General features: G+C 38.2%; 1 pseudogene; it reads left to right on the top strand.

Moving 5' to 3' along the window:
- The first annotated feature begins 14,484 nt into the window (after positions 1–14,484).
- On the top strand, positions 14,485–15,510 carry LOC110199833 (kinetochore-associated protein DSN1 homolog pseudogene; annotated as a pseudogene).
- The last annotated feature ends 7,345 nt before the right edge of the window (positions 15,511–22,855 follow it).

Below are 22,855 nucleotides of genomic sequence, written 5' to 3'. Positions count from 1 at the left end.
AAATGTTTCTAAAGGAATAGACAGGCTTTGATTATGTTTTAGTAAGAATTGAGTTGGATCAAGGATTTTACATGTAAAATTGCATTAATAATTATAAAGATTATAAAATTGCAATTGAATTAATAATTGTGGCTCCCATAGCAGGCCCTTTGTCTGAAAACCCTTTGTGAGTCCAAGCCACAGCAGCTCTGGGACTTTAACTAGAGTACATATCCAACTACCCACTAGGACTACCACTGTGCATGTTGCTCCAGAAGATAAACAGGGCCAGGAAAATTCACAGAAGGAAAAATGGTGCAAAAAGGGGATACAAATACAATGACTCTTTCTACTTTATTAAACTTAACAGATAAAAATAGATGGCTAGATATATACATACACACACATAAATATAATAGTGACAAGAGAATTTTTCACTCAGGCTTCTTACTGCCACTGTGGTAAGAAAAACACTGCCGCAGTCTCTATCTTGAACTTCCAGACATTGTTGCTGGAATCCAGAAGGAAATACCACCCATTCAAGTCTGCAACAATCAAGGCTGGGCCAGAAACTTCAGCTCTTTTCCTGACAAGCTAGCTCCTTGATTTTCATGATGTAAACAACCTTATCTTCTTCTTCTGCTACTGATTTCCAAACATGTACACCCTCATCTTCCTCTGCTGCTTTCTATAAAATTCCATTGTTCCTACACTGCTTGTGTATTCACATTCTATATAAGGCTGCTGAAACTGATGCTCTGAGCTTGCTGACTTTATGTTCAATGAATCATATACTATGAACATAAAAGAACTATGGCAACTCTCTCTGAATGGTGATTGACAAGAGTACCTAATCAAAAGACCCATGAATAATTTTTATCTAGATAAATAGATATATTTTCTTAAGAAAACTGTAACAGAAGTTCAAAGTATCTGACACAATCACTTTCTCTGTTCCTTGCATATTAAAATGCTAGTATTGGTTTGATGACTGTTAAGCTCACAAAAGAGAAACAAAAAAGATCAATGAATTAAATTTAAAGCATTTTCTAGTATTTAATGTTGAATTGATGAATATCAATCTTACTTAGTTCAGTGTATGTCTCTAATACTAATTTCATTGTAATAGAAAGAATACAGATATTTTGGTTGTTAAAAGGAAGACAAGAGGCAGCTAGGCAGTGAAGTGGACAGAGCACCGGCCTTGAATTCAGGAGGACTTCAGTTCAAATCCGGCCTCAGATACATAACACTTACTAGCTGTGTGACCCTGGGCAAGTCACTTAACCCCATTGCCTAGACAAAAAATAAAATAAATAAAATAAAAAGAAGAAAAAAGCTGCCCATTTCATCAGCTTTATTCTTCCCATTTTCAATCTTACTTTTTGATTTACATGGCAACAAGGTGGTTATAAGGATGGAAAAGACTCTTCTGGCCTCTGCTGCACCTGACTCTTGTAGTTAGAATTTGTGGGATGATTTAGACAGTTGAAATAGTCAATCAAAATGACTGACAAAAGGATATAAAAGAAGTTGAAAAGATTTTTTTCACTGTACATCAAAAAAGGTCAGAGAGAGAGAGACCTCAAGTAGCAAGCAGTTTAAAAAAAATCAACCCTTTCTTTTCCTATGCTTTCTCTCACTTGGACTTCCATCCCTGAGTCTAATAAAAGGTGTAGAGGGGATTTCTTCCCTCCCCCCATTCCCTGAATGGGACAGTTTACAGAGAATATACCTGGATAACTCAGTATCCTTACCCAGGATATACTGAGAAGGAATCTCTTAGATTTATCATACTTTCTTTCCACTTCCTTTTCTGAGCGTAAAGAGTACCAATAAGAGGAGGGAAGTTTCCAGTCTTGAAGATTATCTCACAGGTTCAAGAATGCCTAAATTCTAGTGTTCCCCAGAGATGAATAGCTCCTGAATTTAAGAATTCTGACATGAGTTTCATAGAGGAAAATAACCTTAACAGCGTGCTTCTCCACAGAGAATAAGTTTGAAGCTAAGGGCCAGGAGATCTGTATCATGCTAATAATGTTCCATCATATTGTGATTTGTTTGAACAGTGCAATTTGTGATGAATGGTGAATATTTTTCTAACTGGTACATAAAGTACTTTTATCTTGGAGGGGTGGGGGAGTGGAGGGAAGAAAGGTTCTAATGAATGAACTATTTGAGTGCCTTAAGTTTCTATATTTGTTCCTGGGCATTTTGTCTTTTTGTCCTGTGCGTTTTCTTAAAGGCTGCCCCATATCCATGCAACTTGGGGGAAGTAATGCAATCCCCCAGTGGAAAAGGCTGGGGTGCTTGCTCCTAGAAAGGCATGACAACATGTAAAGGAAGTGTCTTGATGCTCCCTAATTTGTCACATGAATAGAAGTTCTATATCTAGTTCTGGTCTGAGAAGACTGACTACTGATTGTCTGTGTAGCCAAAAATGGAATGTTTTCAAAAGTCATTAAGAAAAAGAGGGAGACCTTGGCTTTTTCCTGCCTAGCTGCTGTCTGAATAATGATATGAGGGGAGAGGCCTCAGGTCCTTCCCATCCAAAGCCAAAATGGAGCCTTTGAATAAGGGCCTCTTGCTCTATACTTCTTTGCATTTTTTCTCTCATGTTTTATGTGAAGGAGATTGGGAATATCCTTATGGGTGTTAAATGGGTTTAAAATGTTGGGAGATTGAGCTACCAAAAGTCTGAAAGCTGGAGGCAATGCTAGCATTTGCTAGAAACCAGATGGTAAGAAGCAAAGTTTTGAATGACCTGTCCTGTCTAGTCCAGTAGTAACAGGGATGAGAACTCTTCCAATCATTGGTCATGCTGTACAGGGAAAATACTTTACTATGTATTAATATTGTTTTAACTTAGCCTTATGTGGCTAGAAAATTAGCTAACCCGAAACTGTAGGTCATACTGACGTTAGAAAGCCTTCAGACAAACAAGAGCACTTATTTTGCATGGCACAGTAGATAGAGCACAGGCCTGAAGTCAGAGAGACCTGAATTCAAATGCAGCCTCAGATGCTTACTAGCCTTGTGACCCTGGGCAAGTCATTTAACCCAGTTTTTCTCAGTTTCCTCATCTATAAAATGAGCTGGAGAAGGAAATGGCAAACCCTTCCAATATCTTTGCCAAGAAAATCCCAAATGAGATCACAAAGAGTCAGACATGATTAAAACAAGACAAAACAATAACAATAGGTCTTTGGTTCCCCAACAGCTAGTGTTTTGGCTTTGCTCAAATTATATTGAATGTCTCCACAGGTTCTCAAAGTGGGCAATACCACCCCCTGGGGGGTGCTGGAATGATCGGGGGGGCAGTAGTAGCCTCAGGTACAACTGGGGGACATTGAATAAAAATAAGGGGGGAGATGGAAGCATAAGGAAAGAAGAGAAGAAAATTTTGAAAAACAGTTCTTACATGTTTCATCATTTTTCTAACAGAGTTAAAGTCATAGTGATTACATTATTTTACAAATAAACATGCAAAACACAAGCTATAACCTATCGGTAGTCAAGTCCCCTGACAGGTCTTAACAAGCAAGTGTTGGCAAGTAAGCCCATTGTCAGGAAGTCCAGCACTCCCTGGCAGGGATATGTGTGTGTAATGATTTGTTTACAACACAATACTACATGGGTACATGACACAAATGCAGGAAAAACACAAATTTATAATAAACTATGAAATTTGTGTCATTTTTAAAAAAATATATTTTATATTCTTTTACTCTACCATAGCAACACAAAGAAACAGTCATATCCTTGACATCATCATTAACTGTAAGTGTCTTGCCTCCATCAACTAACCCTCCGATCACAACTTCCTAGCCGCCCATTTCCCCTTACACCTCTTTCCTTCTAAACTTGGGTTTCAGCTTTATTATAACAGACCCAGTTATTCCATACCTCCACTAAAGTCCAAATCTGATGCTTCATAATTATTTAGAGAGGACCCTGGATTCTTAAAGGCTACTTCAGATCTTATAAATAGTCTGGCAAGCAAAAGGGAAAGAGAGAAAAAAGAGAAGAGAGGAGAGGAAAGGAAAGAAAAAAGAAAAACTAAGAAGGGCCCAAAAAAACTAATTTTGAACAGATATTATAAGAAGGCTATCTAAGATTTGATGTAATACTTTTCCTTCTTAATACAGGAATATGTGATCATGAACCTATCTACTAAAGTGTGGGAATACTGTGACTAGATTAACTGAGGGGAATACCCACTCCAACAAAGTCATAGATTTTGATACTTTTGAAATATGAAATATAGAGCCATGAGAATGATTTCTCAGGGTAGGTCTTGGGGTGGGGAAGTAGAAAATGAGGTTTACCCTGAAGTGTCTCTTACCAAGTCATATGGCAAAGGAGACATTATTCATTAAATTTCTATAAAATGAGAATTTGGGTATTGATATTTGAGTATTCATAAACTGAAGCTGAGGAGAGAAGGACAGGAACATAGAAGCACTTCTCCCTGAATTTACATAAAGGTCTAGAAATAACTCCATCATGAACCTCAAAGAAAAGTTAGGCTCATGGTGACCCTGCCTGTTATAAACACTAATAAGTGAGACAAAAAATCAGATGCAATTTTCAAAGATACACAAATGACCATTTAATTGTCCTTTTTCCTTTTTTGAAATTTCTTAAGGAATGATTTGCAATTGTCCCATGGGCCCTTTGTCCTTCTTCTCCCGTGTTGTTGCGACTCATGGACACATTCTCTGTGAATTTATTTTGATTTCTAGATGTTTTAAACCTCCATGCCTGAAGCTTATTTCCAAATATACCATCAAAACTGGTGACCTTTGAAGGCAGCAGGTGGGAAAATGGTGATTCTTGAATCACAGGGCTAGAATTAGAAACTAGAAAGGCTGGTAAATGGTGCAAGAGGCTGAGCACACCATCTTTAGGATATGGAAGGCTAAAAATACTGTAATCTTTTTTGGGGGGCACTTGCAGGATGAAATTCACATTTATCAACACTTTTGCTAGACAACGATGTCTCATTCCATAAATATAAGGACAGCCATTTGGGATCCAGGAAGCACAATTTAAACATACTGTATAGCAACAGGACAAGTACTTACCATTTCAATGAGCAGGAAATTCCTTCTTCTGCTAAAAGAAAATCTTTTTGTAGTAGGGACAGTAGGGACAATAGTGCATGGTTTGATATAATTTACATGCCATGAAGATGGTCTCTTTTGCAGAATTTTTGTTTGATGTTGTTGATCAGATTGGGCCTCATCCTACTTATCAGTGCTATCTTAAGTACTGAACTGAGGCTTTGACCTTGGGGCCATGACTCAATAGTAGTGTGATCCTGTATTCAGGACCCAAAGAAGGTATTTCCCACTGGTCCTAAATTATTTCAGATGTATCCTGAGATTCAAAGGATTTTCCTTTAGCCCTCAGTCTGATGTTCAAAGTCAAGTGAAATTGTGGACGGATAGTCAATTCTTAAGTAATTTGTCACCACAGGATCCTTGACTTTTGGAAATACAGTCTAGTGATTTTCTTCTAGTGATGTATTTTCCAAATGGGACATGTCTGGTAAGAATGTGTTCTGGATATTAGAGTCTAGTGCATCCATCGCTTGTTGATTGAGGTTGGACCTGCTGGATGGGACCCAGTGGTAGGACAGCCCAAAGATTGAAGCCTGGTTTATCTTTTGCCTGATAGTAAAGAATCATATAGCAGGTATCACTTCCTTCTGTAGCCCTGGTCCAATGATCTACATTCATTTGAGTTGTGTCCTGGTGGTCAAGACCAAGTGCAACATTGGCACAGCATCTTTGGTCCATTGGAAGAGTGGCCTGGGGATCAGGGTCCAGTTGAATCTTAACTTGGTTTTCAAGGCCTAGTGAAGTTACAATTTGGTGAGTTTGACCTACTGGAGGTATAATCTGGTGGTCATGGTATAGTAATGAGGCATTGGCCCTATGATCAGGGATCTGTGGATCTTCAGGCATATTATCAGAACACAGAGAAAGCAAAGAGACACCCTTGTAATCTCGGTGTGAAGCTGTAACTCTGGACTAAATTCATGCCCTGGTGATTGTTCCAGTTTCTCTGGCCCAACTTTGTTCCTGGCCTGTGGAGATGCTGTAGCTATAGCCAAGGAATTGGGATGTGATGAGGATGTGGCAACCAAAGCCCAGTGATGGGATGTAATGCATTAGGCTGATGGCTAGAGAATTGTAATGGTTCAGTTATTGCAACAGGAGAGAGAGCAGAAAGCAATGACTTAGACGTTGTCCAGCTATAATGGTGTCACAAATGTGGTCCTCCACCAATGATAGTTGAAGCATGGAAACGGAGCGAATACGTCCCTCTGCTTGTGATTCTAATTAAAAAGTTATGATCCTAGTCTGGCATTTGGGGCTTAGATACATCTCAATCCGGTGATTAGAGCAGTCTTGTGATTTGGGGCATGATAGACCCTCAGCCTGGTGATTAGTAAGTTGTGGAAGTATGGGCTGCTGGATGGTATGTGGTATACCATCAGCCCTATAGTTGGGACCAAGTGGAGGTGTTACTGATAGTCACTTTGGTACTGTGCTTATGGAAAAGTATGGGCAAAGTTGTGACCTTAGAATGGTGGTTAAGGTAGACAGATGGTATATAAAATAGGGTAATGGCATAGCCAGTGCCCTTTGGTAAGCATGACATAAAGGTACAGCTTTTGTTCATTATTTGAGGCATAATAATGGCAAAATCACGGTTCCATGGTTAGGATATGACATCTTGGTGTTTTCCTGATGGTCATTCAGTATCTACTTAATCCCATCAGGTTATTCATTCGATTTGCTGTGGAGAGCAGGATAATAGCACAGATTGACACTTGTCAGGGGACCAATATTTTTGGCAGAGAACTAGACCAGACCTTGGGATAAAGAAATTATGAGAATGGAGGTGTGAAAATATCAAAAGTACAGCATATAATGGGAATAGCAACTCTGTAGAACAGACAACAGTGGAAGGAATAGTAGTGACCTAAAAAGAGAAATAGCTTATCCATTTCTATTGTACCTTACAGTGTTCAAATCACTTTCATTGTGTTTGATCCACACAACCCTTTGAGAGAAGCAAATAATGTATATTATTGTTCCCATTTGATGTGTCAGGAAACAGATACAAATTGATTTAAGGGATTTGCTTAAGGTAAATTGACAGCAGGTAAATTGTCCATAATCAAACTAATTGGTAACTAGACAAATTAATTCACCCAGGATCACAGGATAAAGACAAAACTAGAACCCAGGTCTTCTGATTTCTAGACTAGTGTTTCCATGCATCTGTTAGTTCTTAGTATCAGCAACATAGGTTCAAGATCAGATGAATGAGAACCATGAAAAATGTTAAGGCCCTAGATTCACAAAGAGAATAGTGCCCAGGGCCAAAGACAGATGTGGTAGAAACCATCTAAGATGGGTGAAAGGCAAAGTTGTCACTTTGGAGGCACATCTATTTTTCCCCATCTCTCTCCTGAAATTTCCCTTGAGAAAACAAGTTAACAAAGAAGTATTAGGGGGTGAAGACAAGATGACGGAGTAGAAGCAGTGATTTGCTTGAACTCTTCCCCAAGCCCCTCCAAACACCTATAAAAAATGGCTCTAAATAAATTCTAAAGCAGCAGAACCCACAGACAAAGTGAAACAAATTTCCAGCCCAAGACAACCTGGATAGTTGATTGAAAAGGTATATCGCCCCATGCTAGGAGAGGAACACAGGTGTGGACACACAGCCCACAGCAAACCTGGAGCAGGCCTCAGAGGACTGAATCCCAGGCAGCTGTGGCGGTTTCCAGACTTCTTAACCCATGAACACTAAAAACAACTTAGAAGGTCAGTGGGAAAAGTCTGTTTCTAAGGTGAGAGAAAAGTGCGGGGTCCCAGCCCCATTCCCCAAGCTCGACCTTGGGGTGATGGCTGCTTCTTGAGCTTCTGGCCCACAGACTGAGGGGGAATTGTGCCTGATCAGAAGGGATTGCAGGGATCTCTCTGCTCTTCTCTTGCTTTGCCCATGCTTGGACCTGGATCACAGTTCTGGGTGGCAGTCTTAGGGCAAGGAGGAGCACTGGCATGGTGGAGCTTATAGTGGCTGTACAGAGAAAATCCTCCTCACAGTTCCAAGACAGATAAGAGTGCTTGTGGTCAATCATAGACCACAGCATAGGACAGGAAAGGATCGCCCTTGATCATAGCACCTTGAAAGAACTGAAAATTTACAGGTCCCTAGAAGTATCTCTTAAAACAGCTGCATAAAACCCATAAAGCTTGGGACAGTACATTCTCCACACTGGAAACAGACCACTATCTTAACAAGGAGTTTATAACTCAAGTAATTGGCCAGGACCATGTGCAAGCAGTGCAAAAAGAGTCAGACTATATTATCTTATTTTGGTGACAAAGAAGATCAAAACATTTAACCAGAAGACAACGAAGCCAAAGGTCCTACATTCAAAGCTTCCAAGAAAAATATGAATTGGTCCAATGCCATGGAAGAGCTCAAAAAGGATTCTGAGAAGTAAGTAAGAGAAGCAGAGGAAAAACTGAGAGTGATGCTAAAGGAAACCCAAAAAAATACTGAAGAAAATAACACTTTTAAAAATGGCCTAACCCCAAATGGCAAAAGAGGTCCAAAAAACCATGAGGAGAAAAATGCCCTAAAAAGAAAAATTGGCCAAATGGAAAAGTAAGTCCAAAAGCTTACTGAAGAAAATACTTCCTTTAAAATTAGAATGGAGTAATTGGAAGCTAGTAACTATATGAGAAATCAAGGCACTGTAAAACTAATCCAAAAGAATGAAAAAAATAGAAAAAGAATGTGAAATATCTCATTGGAAAAACAACTGACCTGGAAAATGGATCCAGGAGAGAGAACTTAAAAATTACTGGACTATCTGAAAGCCATGATAAAAAAAAAGGGGGGGGGGCCTAGACATCATCTTTCAAGAAATTATCAAGGAAAACTGCCCTGATATTTTGGAGCAAGAGGGCAAAATAGAAATTGAAAGAATCCACAAATCTCCTCCTGAAAGAGATCCCCAAAGGAAAACTCCTAGGAATATTGTAGCCAAATTCCAGAATTCTCAGGTGAAGGAGAAAATATTGCAGGCAGCCAGAAAGAAACAATTCAAGTATTGTGGAAACACAATCAGGATAACACAAGATTTATCATATTCTACATTAAGGGATGGGAAGGCATGGAGTATAATATTCTGGAAGGCAAAGGAGATAGGATTACAACCAAGAATCATCTACCCAGCAAAACTGAGTATAATCCTTCAGGGCAAAAAATGGTCATTCAATGAAATAGGGGACTTTCAAGCATTTCTCAGGAAAAGACCAGAGCTGAATAGAAAATCTGATTTTCAAATACAAGACTCAAGTGAAACATGGAAGAGGTAAACAAGAAAGAGAAATCATAAGAGACTTATTAAGGTTGAACTGTTTACATTTCTGCATGGAAAGATGATATTTGTAACTCATAAGTCCTTTGACAGTATTAGGAAAGAGGGAGGGAAAAATTACATGTATATATAAATAGATAGATACAGGGCACAGGGTGTGTTAAAGATGAAGAGGTGATATCTAGAAAATAAAATTAAAGGGTGAGAGAGGATTATACTGGGAGAAGGAGAAAGGGAGAAGCAGAATGGATTAAATTATCTCACATGAAACAGACAAGAAAAGGCTTTTACAGTGGAAGGGAAATGGGGGAAGGTGAAAGGGAATGAATGAATCTTATTCTTATCGGATTAGGCTTAAGGAGGGAATAACATACACAGTGGGGTATGGAAATCTATCTTACCCTACAGGAAAATAAGGGGGGAAGAGGACAAGACAGCAGGGGTTGATAGAGGGGAAGGCAGATTGGGGGAGGGGATAATCAGAAGCAAACATTTCTGAGTTGGGACAGGGTCAGAACAGAATAAATGGGGGATAGGATAAGATGAAGGGAAATGTACTTAATTTTTCACAACATGATTATCATGGAAGTGTTTTGCATAACTACACATCTATAACCTGTAGTGAGATGCTTGCCTTTTCAATGGCAGTGGGTGGGGAGGGAGGAAGGGAGAAAATTTGTAACCCAAAGTTTTAAAAACACATGTCAAAAAAATAAGAATTAATTTAATAAAAACAACAACAAAGAAGTATTGACTTTGTCATTGCCTAATGACCACCAAGTCAACTCAAATAAGTGTCACTTGACTTGGTAGTTTTTAGGAGATATAATAATAATAATGCTAGTAATAATAACAATAAGTCTTTATACAAAGCATTAAGGTTTATAAAGCATTTTACAAATATTATTTCACTTTATCCTCATGGCAACCCTGAGAGGTAAGGAAAACTTATCTGTAAAGCAGATAGAGTTTACCTGACATGATCAGAGTCAACTAGAAAGTATCTGAGGCTAAATTTGGACTCGGATCTTCAACATTGTGATCCCAGTGTTAAGACTGTGATATTGTGTTAAATATCAAAGGCTCAGACTCTCCACAACTAAAACAAATTGGGTCCCTAAGGCCCTAATCACTTGCTTCAAGCACTACCTCACTACTGCTCATCACTCCTTACTTTTAGTGTAATCTACTAAGTAGAATACAACTGATAAATTCATTTACACGAAGACTACAAATGACTAAGAGAAGATTAGTGTTAACTTTTCTATGGACAATTTACTAGGAATTGATGCAATAAGCTGAAAAAAATGAAGATCTAAGTTTGAAATTTCAAATGTGAGTAAATTATTTCAGGAGGCATTTTCTTAGACAATAACTTTTCTCAGCTCTTGGAATCACAAACAAATAGTCCCTAAATAACTTTAATATCTTTTTTTTTGCAAAATCACTGGCCTTGGGCTTAGCCCCAACCCCTAACTCTTCCTCCCCAAAAAAGGCTTTCTGGTATTCTTAAGTGGAAGGAAATTAATTGTATTTTGATATTGTGGGCAATTTTGTAACACTCCCTCAAAGTGACTGGTAACAAAATGGGGTTGAAAAACACCAGATCTCCAGGATTTCTTTAAAATTCACAAGCAACATATAGACTAAAACAGTCACCTTAACAACTAGAACCACATTTCCCCTACAAACATCCCCATCAAATGTTTCTCTCATTCAAAAGAGTTTCAAAAAAAGGAAGAAACAAGATATTTCAAACATCTTGGCAGATTTTCATAGATTTGGGCCAGTCTGCTTCTAAGTGATAACTACAACCTTCCTCTATTAAGAAAGATTCAATAAAAAGTTTTCAAAAGAAATAAATAGGGGAAAAGGCCTGTTTGAAATAATAGCAATGTCTTCTTATGAGAAGTTTCTGTCCCATGACATAGATAAAATTAGTGTGCTTCCTCAAACTATATTTATAGTAGGACTGAGTCCTTATGTCCTCCAGAAGGGACTCTTACATCACACAGTCCTAATTATTCATTGTTACTTGCAATCAGTGCTCCACTCTTTTCTGGTGGATATTTGATATTGTAGATCATCTCTTTCAGATTAGTCCAAAGGCTTCAGACTATGATAATTTTAAAGGCTTTCTTCATATTTCTAAAACAGGGAAGGTATCCATTAGTCTGCTTCACAATAGTTTTAATGTTAATAAAGATGACTCTTCTCCTATAGGTTCTTCCCCTTGAATGAAGTGTTTATTAAGAATTAATATATACCAAGCATTATGTAGCCCTGAGGCTACAAATAGAAAAGCACGACAATCCCTGCTCTCAAGGAGCTCACAATCTAATGCAGGAGACAATATATATTGATGATTTTTGCTGAACATTATATGGAAAGTCAGATGATCCTAAAAGTGTAACAGCAAAATAGATATTAATGCTGCTTCTTTAATGTCACTATTCCTGGGGCTCTTGGGTTCAGAGTCCTCAGCTGTCCCCAACAAGGTCTGAAGTGAGATGATAGTCAAGGTTGTGGTAATTTAACTTAGCCTTAGCACATGTTATGCCTTGTCCCTTCCTCAGTGACTTGCTGCTTTAGCTCAGTTGGCTTTCCTGTCCCACGTGCAGCACTTGGTTGGCAGTCAGTGGGGATAGTTGGCAGGGATATCATGAGATTCAATAAGATAATGGATGTAAAGCATTTTACACACTTTAAAGTGTTATATAAATGCCAGGTATTATAAGCCTACAGTCAACAGACCTCCAGTCTGGTGATGACTTCATTCATTGATCCTTCTACTGCATCCCTGGTAAGCTCAAGCAACGTTTATAGAGCAACAAAGGAGTGTGCTACTAAGTGCTTTTTTTTCCCCTTAAGTATGCACACACACACTTTTAAATGTAATCAGCATCATTAACACTTTCTTAAGTTTAGGCAACCAATAAAACAATATATCAAATCCTGATTTCTAGACACTGCAGGTTTCTGAGGTGTAAATGCTCACACTGAAATTTTAACAACGGTCCTCTCACAACCCAGTTGCTTCCAGCACACCCCTAATGATTGGCTTCTTCAGGGCATGTGAGCTAAAAGTTCTGTGGGAATAGAGAACTTCTGTCCCATAATCATGTTATCCTTCATATCTTCTTAAATTGTATACATAGTAAACACTTGATCAGGTATTTGGCTTGCTTAAGGTAAATTGGCAGGAGATCAATTGTTGTTTTGTCTGAATGAATTAACTTCTATATAGATTTCCCTTCTTGTTAGGAGGGAAAAATCAGTATATTGACCTGTTTGGGGAACAGTATGTGTATATAAGTAAAGGCTAATCACAAATTTCCCTAGGCAGCATTAAGAATTTAGGCACTGAGGTGAGCCTCATCCAGTTTCTATTTATGCTTATGAGCCTCAGGGACATTCCTAATGTATGGGAATCCAGCTTGCCAAGTAATTCATCTGCAAATATCTGGTATTGCCCAGGGACTTAGAAGACATGGAGGCAAATCCAGCAAGATTGAGGAAATCAGGCACAGCCAACTGTATGTTCAGTGTTTTACAAACTAGATGTTTACTGAATTATTGCTGAATGTATGACTGAACATCCTATGACTTATTCCTGAATTAAACTGAGAGAAAAACTGTTGACAGTTGTTTTCTCCCTGATGTTATCATGTTTAATTTTGTGATATCTGCCCCAGCCCCCACCAATACAATATTTATCTGTTCTTTACTTTTTATTTTAGGTGAGAACTTCTTGGCACTCCTTAAATTACACTACTCTAGACTGGCTTAAAATTACCTTTAGAAATCAAGTAAGGCTCCTCTAAAATCTTACCATACAGTTTCTGAAGACTTCTCTCTTAGGAGACAGTTTTAAAGGTTCTCTTTGCCCAAGTTTCCCGGAGATCCAGAAGAGAGCTGCTTGCAAACTCCAGGAAACTGGAGTCTAGAGGCTATCCCCCAAGAAGCCCTTCAGAATTACATTTTCCTTTTACAATGGGTCTCAGACTGGAGCTATTCCTCCTATTGTTGATCCCAAGAGAATATTTATCATATTTATTCCTAGGGACTTCTGCTAAATCTGATCCTTCCCTTTACATCACTCTCAGCCTCCTGATTAGTCCCAGCTTCAAGGAACTTCCCACCAGAAGCAGTTTCTTTTTCTTTTTTCAAATTAACAAGTATTTATTTTTTCCCCTTCCTTCCCCACTCAGTATTAAAAAAAAAAGAAAACAAAACAAAATCCAAGTAACAAATATACATAATTAAGAAGTCAACTTTATAATGTCTGTCAACCTTAGTTTCCTCATCTGTGAAGTGGGAATAATAATAGCACCTCCCTCATAGGATTAATGTAAGGATCACTTAAGTTGTCTACGTGTGTAAAGCATTTCACAAACATTAAAACTATATGAATGTTAACTGTTACTATTGTTATGCTTTATTATTGGCTCTCTGGAATAATGGTTCTCAAGTCTTTCAAAGTTGTTTGTCTTTACAATTTTGTTATTATACAAATGGTTCTCCTGGTTTTGCTCACTTTATTCTGCCTCATTTCATATACATCTTCCCAGGTTTCTCTGAAACCTCTGTTTTATCGCTTCTTACAGCAAAATAGTATTCTATTAAGCCAAATCATAATTTGCTCAGCCATTCCCCAGTAGAAGGGCATCTCCTTAGTTTTCAGTTCTTTGCCATTACAAAAGGAACTGCTACAAACATTTCTCTAAATATCGTTACCAGGAGGAATTTTCAAAAGAGCAGGAAACAGGACATTTCAATTCTTTTTAAAAGCTACAGGAAACCTGGGCCAGCCAAAGTGATTGATAGCTTACTTTTCCCCACCTGATTAAAGAAGACTGAGAAAATGACAAACTCTCAAAAGGAATAACACAACTAAGAAAAAACTCAATTTGTTTAAAAATAATAATAAAGTTGCTCACTTCTGAGCTAAACATGTCTTGGAAGGCAAGAAAAATAACATGTGCTTCCTTTAAGACTCAGTCTTGGCAATAGAGGCATAGGTGAGATTATAGCACAGCCCATGGACCTAGAGCTCAGGGACATCAGGCATCAGACCAACAAATTCCTGAATGCCTGAAGAGGAAGTAATAGCACCCAAGACTCAAGATCATCAATTAACATCAAGCCCTATTTCTGTACTGCATCTTCTCAAAGAGGTCTCAAGAAAAAAGAATTCTTAGTACAGTTCTAACACAGGAAAAAGATAGAGATCTTACATGGCCCCAAAAGAGCATAATGACAATCAAAAAACCCAAACAAATAGCAGTCCTGACATAGAGTTAGTAAGAAAGAAACCATCAGAAATCACTTACTCCCTTTCACCAGGGTATCACAGAGCACAGCAGATGGATCAGCATATACTTGGCAGAAAGCAAATGGCTTGGCTGTCTCCTATTCTTCAGTTTTCTGCCCAGAAACTTGAACCTTTTCTGAGAGGTGTTGATGGAATCAGTCTTGATACAGGTAAAGCCAGAGTGTCTTCAATTTCTGAAAAACTGAAGCATTTTACAGACTAGAAGATCTTACAAAAATGCTCTGAAGAATCAAAAGGGCAATCAACAGATTTTGTCTTAGAAATATCAATGACAGAGACAAAAGAATACATAACCAAGCTTTCTTTGCACTGTCTGATTTGGAATCAACTATTGCTGCCTCACCAGAAAGTCCAGGACTTCAGAGGGAATCTAATACTGATGTGTAAGTGGACACCATTCTATATCTTCAATCTTCACAAAATAAAATTCTTAGCACAAAACCTATCAGAAAATATTAGACAGCCAAAATGAGATTTTCAACTGAATAGAGATGATGACGAACTACAGTGATCAATAAGTATCCTTTTATTTATTTATTTTTATTTTATTTATGCTACCCAATTCTTCAAGGTGTCAATTCAACTTGGAGAAAGGACTGCCCAGGAATTGGAAGCCTCACTAATTCAAAAACTGCTCGAACCTCAGCTACAAAAACATTTGTCACACACTAAGCCTGTGCTAATGATAACAGTATATACATACACTTCCTCCAAACTGTCATTCAGATGGTTGCAGAGGAGAAGTTGCTGCCTTTTATGGAGTGTGACTAAATTAATGTGACACTTTTTTTTTAACAGATATCAGCACTTAACTACTCCAAATATTCATTTATAACTTTATCTCCAGAGTCTTTACACAGATTTCACCGATCATGCCATTGCTCAAGACATTTTTGGAATTAGAGTTGGATGTAATGTCACATTAAAAAATATATATGTATATACATACATACAAACATACATACACACACACGTGTGTGGATTTTCTTATGTGGCTCTATAGGGAGTTTTAAAAATGTTTGGATTAATGGCATCACTGAAGTAAATCTATGGCCTCCTGAGGAAATGACTTTGAAGCACATGTATGTGTATACACACATATATGTATGTATGTGTGTATGTATCTATCTATCTATATATATATAATTTGCATTAAAATCATACATATATATAATTTGCCTTAAAAATTGTATGTAATTACATTAGTCACCATGTATGTATCTCTCTCCTTCATTCCTATCAAAGTAAAACTTTGATAGACTATAGTGAATGAGGGGTTGCTTCTTAATATTTGTGTCGACTACCCAGCTCCCCCAGAATGTACACAAATGCTTGGGTTTATTTTCTAAAACAATGTACAATAAAAAACTGCCTGTGGTTTAAAAAAAAGGAAAAAAAGCTGTTATTCTTATTCATCTTTAATTTCTTGGTATTCACTGATTCCTTACCAAGGCCTTCAAAAAATGCCTAAACCTATCTCATCCTTTAAAAAAAAAAAACAAATGAAACAACTTCAATTAGACTCTATCATCCCCTCAAACTACCATCCTACATCTCTCCTTTTTTTCAGCCCAGCTTCTAAGAATAAGCCATTTACACTCATTGCCTTTATAATCTGGCTTCCAATCTCATTTCTCAACAAAAACTATTCTCACAGTGGTTCCAGTGATAATTTAACTGCTAAATCTGATGGTCTATTCTCAGTCCTGATATTTCCTGACTTCTTTGCTGAATCTGACACTGTTGACCACCCTCTACTACAAACTTTCTTCTCTCTAGCTTTTGATGACACTTTTCTCACTGCTCCTTCACAACCTTTGCTGATTCACTATGCATATCAGATCTCCTAACTAATGATGGAGTAGTGTAGTAGTAGTAGTAGTAGTAGTAGTAGTAGTAGTAGTAGTAGTAGTAGTAGTAGTAGTAGCAGTAGTAGTAGTAGTAGTAGTAGTAGTAGTAATAGTAGTAGAAGAAGAAGTAGTAGTAGTAGCTAACATTTATATAGTTCTTACTATATGCCAGGCACTGTGCTAAGTGCTTTACAAATATCTCCTTTGATCCCCACAACAATGCTCAGGGTTGTTAGCCAGACCTTGATTCCCAATCTGAGTTGAGATTACAGGTTTCAAGCCTGGTATTTCAAGTCTGCTAGTATAGGTGAGGAAACACATCTAAATGTCAGGAGAATGGTTTGTTATTTTTCTGAACAAGCTGATTTTTTTTTCAGTTGTATCATTTCTACTAGACATTATTCTTTTAGTTTTCCCTAGTAGGAAAGCTTGTAGACACCATTTGAAAGTAGACTGACAAACAAGTATCTGTTTGAAGGGACCATTCATTTGAAAAACCATGTTTCTTACTGCTTTTTGAAGTTTCTTTGGATGAGAGAAGAGACAATTTAAATAGGTGAGGGGGACATGTGTTAGGGAATGTAGTCTAGATCCCTTAGATAAATTCTCTCTGTGATAACAGAGTGGGTATGTGGGATTTGAAGAAGTCCAAACCAGCAGTGTCAAACTCAAATAGAAATGGGCCACTAAACAACGCACAAGGATCTCTGAAGGTGGCACATTAACTTAGGAAATCACATATTAACATTATCTACTTTCTATTATATGTTTCCTTATTTTATTAAATATTTCCTAAGTACATTTTAATCTGTTTCAGTGTCAGCAGGTAATGTTGTGAGATCTAGAGCAAGGTATCTTGATTTTTTTGTGTGTGTGTGATCTGAAGACTATGGATCCCTTCTGAGAATCATATTTTTAAGAGTATCAGATTAAATACAAAGGAAATCAGTCATATTGAGATAAAGATTTTTTTCCAAATAAGTCAGCAGACCCCCTGAATTCTGTCCATGAACCCCCTAGATCAGGTTCAGAACCATGGATCCAGAAGATCTCCTAATTCCTAGTTTTATGCTAATAAGTTTTCTAATTGACTAAAGCAGCATCACACAATTTTTCACAATATAAAATGAAATTCAATTCTTTTAATTTGAATTAAGACTCTAATTACATACCAGACATCTCCTTGAGGAAGTATAGTAGGCAAGAGTCTGATGTCTAGTTTCATTTCTTTTCTTTATTTTCTAAATGTCAAGAGGTTCTAAGGTGAGATAATCACAAAAGCCAGCTATTGGCAACTACCACTAAAGGGGAATAATAGGAGGCTGGTTAAAAAAACACTATAGGCAAGGATAGCCATTTGATTGATCATCTTCATGAGTCAGCTTTAACTCTGTCCTTGTTAACATATTTTCTCAGAAAAAACCTACTTGAATGAAGAGAAAACAGTGGATGTTTCCAATAAAAGGTGAGAAATTTGGCTTTACACCTTCCCAAATGACCCAATCACCTCTTACAACTTCCCAAATGACCCCTTAGTTCCTTAGTTATTGTGACTGCTGTCCTTAGGAATCCATGAACTATCTCCTCTTGGTGACTGCCATTCATCTGATCCTGATCTTGCCCCTTAAGGTACCCTGAACTGTTCCAGGTATTGGGGTAAGCATTAGAGACACAAAAAAGAGAAATACACTAACCCTGATCTTCAGAAGCTCACATTCTGATGGTTGAGACAACCTATTATATATATACAAAACATATACAGTGTAGGTGTAAAGGTTTTCAGTCAAGGAGAATTAAGAAAGGAAATAAGTATTTCTTAAGGGCTAACTAGGTAGGTTACTACACTGTATTTGTAACCTTTACAAATGTTATCTCAATATATGAATTAAGATAGGTGCTTTATTTTTATCCCTATTTTACAATTTAAGAAATTAAGTGGTCCCATAGCTAGTTAATATCTGAGGCTGGATTTGAACTCAGTTTTTCCTGACACCAGGCCCAGTGCTCAATCCACTATACCACCTAGCTACTTCTAACACATATATCCAGTCACATACAAAGAAGAGGAATAAAGAAGAGAAAAAATAGTTTCTGACCTCAAAGAGCCCACATTCTCAGGGGGAGAGAGCACATAAATAACTGTGTACATATAAGATATGTATTTGAATAAACAGAAGATAATCTCAGAAGACATTAGCAGTAGAGAAGGGAGATATGGGGGTCATGGAAAGGCCTTCAACAGAAAATGAGCTTAGTCTTGAAGAAAGCTAGGAAAACTAAGAGGAGGAAGCAAGGAGACAGAGTGCTTCAGGCACAGGGGATCTCCAGGGCACAGTTAGGAGATGGAGTGTCTTCTTTTTCAAGAAATAGCAATTAGACCAGTGAAGATGGATTATGGAGTGCATGGAAGGGAAGAATATAAGAATACTGGAGAGGCAGCTGCAAGTGATGTTATGGTAAAGGGCTTTAAATTCCAAACAGAAGTCTTTATTTTTAAACGTAAAGGTAATAGGAAGTGACTGGAGCTTATTGAGTGTGTATGTTTGAGGTGAAAGTGGTAGGGAGGGGAAAAGTGTGAAAAAGTCAGACCTAAGCTTTTGGCAGCTGAGTAGATTGGAATGGAGAGAAATTTGGGGCAGGGACACCAATTAAAAGATTATCACAATAATACAGGCATGAACTTATAATAGACTGCTCTAGGAGGTGATTGTGTGAGTTGAATGAAAAGACATTTACAAAAGAAGGTCCCTGAATTCTAGTGTTAGATCAAACACATGGCCTTAAGTAAAACATATAACATCTCAATCAAGTTTTCTTCCATGTTCTAGACTTGACTTCACAGTTTGATAGCTATGAGACCTTTGGAAAATTATTTAACTTCCCTGTGCTTCAGTTTCAACATATACTGAATACAAGTTGATAAACCCTTGATGCCTCATAAGATTGGCACATGCATCAAAAAAAGTAATGATTTTCATGAAAGTGCTTTGATAAGTGTAAGTTACTACATCAAATCAATATTATTAGATGTTTGTCACTCCTCCCACTGCTTCTTGTTCCACAGTATCCTCTTCCACACATGCCGTAAGTATAGTTTTTTTCTTTCCCTCATTCATAATTTCTTCTTCATCAGCAAATCTAATACAGTTCCCTCCAAAAGGCCATTAGGAAAAGTAATTGTTATTAGCATGTCCCCCTCTTCGGATTGCACCATCAAGTGAAGGAGACCGATGGCATAAGCTTGATCATATGTCCTACACCAAACAACAGTTTAGAAACAAGTTGTCACACCTTCTTGATCAAAGGGTCATACCTGTTCAACTATCAAACACTTGCAACAGGACAGTGTTTGCACCATTATCATATCTTGACAAGCAAAGCATGGCAAAAATCTCCCTGGATCATAAATGACATGTTGGGGCCACAGTTTTGCCCTTACTTTATCCTGAATACAAAGCCAGGACACCTGTGGATTTGGCACAACCAGAGCAATTCAAAGCACCTCAGTTCAGTTCCACAAATTTGTGTGAAGCTCCATTGGACTGCACTCAACAAGTGGAAGGGCCTTCAGGTCCTGAACACCTTCCTAAGATTCTGCAGGCCTGTGAGTATCAGAATGAGGATTTACTACACTTCAACCAGCAGTATGCATCAATACCATGCCCTCACCGAGCCGAGGTTCTACCTTTCTCTTACTTCCAGACAAAGGCCATGGCTACACCATTAACATGCCCTAGTTATCAAACAAAGGCTTTGACAAATTACAAACACCAGGCCAGGACTACAGCTCTCATGTCAGAATACCTCAACCATCAACATAGAGCCAAGGTGCCACCATTACCATGTCTTGATCACTGGTCCAGGGCCACAGCTGGACTAGTTTCAGAACTAAACCCATGGATCAAGACTTTAATTCAAAAGTCATCTGATCACACCTCCAAGTTAACAGCTTCATTACAAGGTCCTGATTACAACACTAGGGCCAGGGCTACCTCTTCATTACAATGCAGTCATTGTTCCAAGGTCATAAATTCAGGTTCACCATGTTCCAAACCCTATGTAGTACCCACACCTTCACTAGTCATACTGGGAAAAGCTATAACTACGTGGTCATCAGACACTGGGATCCAAGGTAAGTCAAAACCTTCAACATCAGAATCTTCATATAACCAGCATAAGACTACTTCTATGTCCCTCTGTGTCCCCTACCATCAAGCTAGGACACCTCCAGGCCCTTATTATAAATCTAAGGAGTTATCTATATCATTATCATGCTCTGATTCCCAAGCCATATCTTCACCGTACTCTAAAAACTATGCTAAGATTTCATCTAGTCTAAAATATCAGTTTAATAATTCATTAGGGACTTCCCATTGGGTGGAGGTCCTACCACAGAGTAATTGCTGGACCATACTTCAAACAGTTTCTAGCAGTCATTGTGAGGTTCCATCAGCCCCATGTGAAGAGAAGGAGGCTACCCTAGATTATACTTTCCAAGCAACATCTAAACAAGGCTTTGACACAGTTTCCACAACTTCCATTAGGCCTAAACCATCACGCTGAACTTCAAATGCATAAGACCCAATGGAACAGCACTGTCTCTAAATAATTGTATTAAAGCTCCACTGGGCTTTACTTTATTGGGCATGGATTACTGCACTGAAATTCAATTAATCCCTGATGCCTGGGATACACTCTTCCAAAGTCCTGATCAACAAGCCAAGGTTATATCAAACACCAAAGCAAAGGGAGTTCCTCCAGTGTGTCTAGATCAGGTGGCTATGCATTCAGTAGGCTTGGATCACCAGAAAACACCACCATAAGCTACCAAACTCCACCTCCACCTGATATCAACCCCAAGGAACCTTGTCCACCTTGCCCTTACCATCCAGTTACAACTTCTTCTGGCTCTGAGCACCACGCCAAGGATGCACGAGATGCTAAAGTCCAGTGTTTGAGTAAGTCATTACTTGATCAGTGGAAAAAATTATTTCCACAATTCACACACAGGGTCACATCTCCATCAGACCAGCAAACATAGCTCATCCTAGGCTTAGACACCATGCTTCATTTTAGCCTTGACCAACAGGCTAAGACTACAAAACATTCCATCAACAGCTAAGGCATGAATATCACAGCTCTAAAATGCCAGTCAGAATGTATACAGGATGCTAAGCAATAGTTCACATCTCTCCCAGATCTTGGGCTTGAGACCAGAATTCCAACATTCCACTCAAGTCAGGTTTCACTGAGCTCTGACCACCATGATGAGGTTCAACCTGGGCTCCAATATCAGATCCCAAATGTGATAAATACCAAAGTCACATGGTCTTTAAAATACATCAGACCATATACCATTGAGGGTGGACCTGTCCCTATCAACACTATTAATGATATCATCAGTTCCATCCCTGAGGAAAAGATAAAAAGTAACATCCATAAGCAGATTCTCCTGAGGCGAATAAGGGGAGCCATGCATCCATTTCCTCGGCATCTATCATATAGTTATAAAGTCTGTTTAGTCTGTGCCTCTTGGATCCCAAATGGCTGTTTCCATAGTCATAGAAGAAAATATTCTTGTCAGGCAAACTGTTAGTCACACTAATGCCTATGCCTGATTCTGCAGAGGAGATGGGGGGTGAAATTTGTCCTTCAAATTCCCCAATCAAAGGCATGCTCAACTTCTGATCTTAATCAACTTGACAGCCCTTCACATCCATCATTTACCCTTCCATCATCTCAGTCAGAAGCCATATCCCCTGAATCACTTGTTTTCCAACAGCTGCCTCCAAGGATCTTTTCTTCCAGTTTTATGTTTGACACTGATTATAAACAATGGAAAATAAAAGCATCTCGCAGTTCACAGGCATTTAGAAAACCACACATAAAGAATCATACCACCAGTGAAGAGCCAAGGAGACATGAGAGAGATGAAAATCTCTCCTGGAGAAATTGCGAAGAAGTAAAAATTAAATGGAAAGTTTAATTTTTTAAGTGTGTGTCTCCATAAGACATGGAAACATCTGGAGCTTTACAAGAATGCTAATTAGATACTTTCATGGATACATGCAGTGAGGAAAGTTTCCATATCCATGTCCATTCCTCTCTCACTCCCTAGCTTCACTCTGTTTCTCTTAACATCTTAATTTGTAGCATTAGGTGGATATCTCATTTCCAATATGACTTTGTAAAACTCCCATGATATTGGTAAACTGGCCCATTCTGACCCATTCTTCAATGATGTTCATGATCTTGTACTTCAATATTTCAAATGAT

This window comes from Phascolarctos cinereus, unplaced genomic scaffold, assembly GCF_003287225.1.
Source record: "Phascolarctos cinereus isolate Bilbo 61053 unplaced genomic scaffold, phaCin_HiC Scaffold_7;HRSCAF=346, whole genome shotgun sequence".
In the NCBI taxonomy this organism is placed as follows: Eukaryota; Metazoa; Chordata; class Mammalia; order Diprotodontia; family Phascolarctidae; genus Phascolarctos; species Phascolarctos cinereus.
The sequence above is the reverse complement of the archived record's forward strand: the minus strand, read 5'-3'. Positions and strand labels throughout refer to the sequence as shown.